This window comes from Urtica dioica, chromosome 8 (assembly GCF_054948205.1).
Source record: "Urtica dioica subsp. dioica isolate 48M chromosome 8, U.dioica_male_clone48M_v1_H2, whole genome shotgun sequence".
NCBI lineage: Eukaryota > Viridiplantae > Streptophyta > Magnoliopsida > Rosales > Urticaceae > Urtica > Urtica dioica.
In genome coordinates, this window is record NC_142763.1 from 36,747,649 (window position 1) to 36,751,355 (window position 3,707).

Here is a 3,707-nt window from a genome sequence, read left to right on the forward strand (position 1 = left end):
AGCCCCTATTGCGCTTACCAGCACCTCCGGTAATCGACCCCGCCACCATCGACTACATTGCTCATTGCTCCAACTATCTCGTCGGCGGGTTCCAACACACGCAACAGTACATGCACCAACAAGCGGAGTATGGCGCCTCTCACATCAATCAGTTGAACAATCTCTACTCTCGGTGGGACATCAACCAAGAGAATCAGTTGTTATTTCCTCCATATCCTCAGTACTCCGACTATCCGTACGCACCACCAGAGTGGCCACCGCATATGGCACCTCCTCAATACCGGCGAACCCACCACCACCACCACCGAATGACGAGTAAATTTCAAGAACCAACAACACCAACTCTTCCATATAAATTTCAAACTCTTTTTAAATTTAAGTTTCAGTTTAAGACTCGCTTGGTTTGTTTATGTTTATGATTAGATTACTGTGTTTTATTTGTGTGTTTGAGACTTCAGTCTTTGTTTAAACTCGTTTGGTGTGTTTTATTTCATATATGTTTGAAACTTGATGTTATATGTTTAAGACTAGTTTGGTTTGTTTTATTGATTGTAGAAATTTTAATTGAATGATCATTTTTAGTTGGAGAACAGGTTATTGGAAAAAAAAGTGAATGATTAGGTGGTAGAGTGCTTCTTCGCCGCGGCTAGGTACCTTTCTCGCCGTGGCGTGACTATTCTCGCCGCGGCACCGTATATCCCCGCCGCGGCGAGTGCATTACGCCGCGGCTAAAATATTACTTCGCCGCGGCGAGATTTTCATTTTTTTAATACCGAGAGTCTGTGTTTTTTAAGAACTTGTCTCGCCGCGGCGAGTTGATATTCCCGCCGCGGCGTAATAACCTCGCCGCGGCATGGAATATACGTTGCCGCGGCGAGGTTTCTACAACGCTTGTTTAATCGTTGTAGAAGGGTCCTCGCCGCGGCAGGATTTGTATTTCGCCGCGGCGAGATTTTGATTTTTTAATACCGAGAGTCTGTGTCTTTTAAGTACTTGTCTCGCCGCGGCGAGGTGATATATTCGCCGCGGCGTGATAACCTCGCCGCGGCATGGAATAGACGTTGCCGCAACGAGGTTTCTACAACGCTTGTTTAAGCGTTGTAGAAGGGTCCTCGCCGCGGCAGGATTTGTATTTCGCCGCGGCGAGATTTTGATTTTTTAATACCGAGAGTCTGTGTCTTTTAAGTATTTGTCTCGCCGCGGCGAGGTGATATTCCCACCGCGGCGTGATAACCTCGCCGCGGCATGGAATAGACGTTGCCGCGGCGAGGTTTCTACAACGCTTTTAAGCGTTGTAGAAGGGTCCTCGCCGCGGCAGGATTTGTATGGCGCCGCGGCGAGATTATCCTGCCACGGCGAGAGTTATACTCAACCGCGGCGATGTCGGAGAAATGTAATTTTAATGTAAATGACATTGTATAGAAAAATTTTGAATGAAAAATAACGTTGTCCACAGGAGAATAACATAAAATCCAAAATGAAAATACATTATCTAAATGTTCAATATCAAACAAAAATAGGATCTATATCCTTACGAAGTAGATGTGAAACATCGTCATCATCAAAATCATCCACCTCTTGATCAATTGGCGGTAATCCTGATGTGAACGGAGGAATGCTAGACATGTCTTCGTCTTCTTCTTCGTTACCGTTTCTCGCTTTCATATGAACCACTAACGATAACTCAGGATTTGCTGGATCTGAAACATAAAACACTAGACTTGCTTGCGAAGCCAAAATAAATGAATCATTCTCGTAGCCAATCCGTCTAAAGTCCACAATTGTAACTCCGTCATTATCAACTTTAACGTGATTATTGTCTGCCCATTTGCACTGGAATAATGCGACTCGCAACCCGCAATAATCAAGTTCCCAAATATCTTCAATGTATCCGTAATACTTCATAAAAGCATGTTTTGGATTCTTATCTTTTGCCGACGAAACATGTAAAGCTTCAGCAAACAATGTAACACCACTATTTTGTACGGGATGCTTATTGTCTCGTTCCTTTGTGTAAAATGTAAAACCATTAACAGACCAAGCAGTGTACCTTGTAACCATTGAGGAAGGCCCGCCAGATAGTTTACTCAACGTAGATGAATGTCCTGCCTCTTTAAATATGCGTTTTCCAAGCCAGTTTTGAAACAAACGGTTGTGCTATTCTTGCAACCATTTTTCATTTCTACCCTTCTTTGGATTATTCACTCTCAACTCATTCAAATGAATATCCACAAATGGCTTGACCTCGGAAACGCTGTGTAGCACATGGAGACTTGCTTGCTCCCATTCTTTTCGGTTGACGATCGAATAAGTACCTATAATGAAACAAATACTTAAAAATAATGTTCATATATAATTTAAATAAACAAATAAATTGTTAAAAAAATACCTTAAGATAGAGCTTTTGAATCAAAATTGGTATTCTTGGGTAACCCAATTTCGTCTGTTTTAGCTAAATACTCAGAACAAAACTCAACCGACTCTTCTGCTATGTAATTTTCAACTATGCTTCCTTCCGGCCTATTGTAGTTCTTCACGTAGCTTTTCAACACTTTCATATAACGTTCGATTGGATACATCCACCGTAAAAACACGGGCCCTCCTAATTTCACTTCACGTACCAAGTGGACGGTTAAGTGGATCATTATGTCGAAAAACGAAGGTGGAAAGATCTTTTCGAGCAAGCACAGAGTTTTCACCAATTCTGACTGCATTAAATCCAATCGAGTTGGATCGATGACCTTCGAGAAAATCGAGTTAAAGAATACACATATCTTTGATATTGCAAACCTCACATCTTTTGGCACAATTCCTCGCAAAGCAAGAGGCAACATTTGTTGTAGCAGCACATGACAGTCGTGCGTCTTCATTCCAGTAAGTCTCAAATCTTTCAAAGACACGAACCTCTTATAGTTTGACGAATGACCTTCGGGGACTTTAATAGAAGCAAACAAGTTACACAATTTCTTTTTCTCCTTTCGATCTAGAGTGTACTTTGCCGGTGGTAATTTTGTTTTTTTCCCACCCCCCTCCTCGGGATGCAAAATGCTTCTTATATTCATCTCTTTGAGATCCAATCGAGATTGTATTCCGTCTTTCGATTTATTTGGATCATCAAGAAGTGTACCAATAAGCGATTCGCAAACATTTTTCTCAATGTGCATAACATCCAGACAATGCCGGACGTAGTGTGTCTTCCAATAAGGAAGGTCGTAGAAAATCGATTTCTTCTTCCAAGGATTCTCTTTGAACAATTCTTTAGTACTAGCACTCCGCTTTCTTTTTCCAAGCACTTCATTGACGTTTTTAACCATCTCATAGACATCTTCACCAGACAAAATTCTAGGAGGGGGTCGTTCTTCTGGATTTCCATCAAACGCTTGTTTCAATCTTCTATACGAGTGATCTCTTGGTAAGAATCTTCTATGACCCAGAAAAACAGTTTTCTTACCATGCTTCAAACGGATGGAAGATGTGTCTTTCATGCAAATCGGACAACTAATCGAGCATTTCACAGAGTATCCTGACAAGTTTCCATAGGCCGGAAAATCGTTAATAGTCCACATTAACTTTGCCCTTAAGTTGAACGAATCTCCACGGTAAGCGTCTTTAACTTCCATCCCTTTCTCCCATAACATCTTCAAATCATCGACCAACGGTGCCAAATAGACATCAATATCATTTCCTGGTTGATTCGGTCCTGAAAT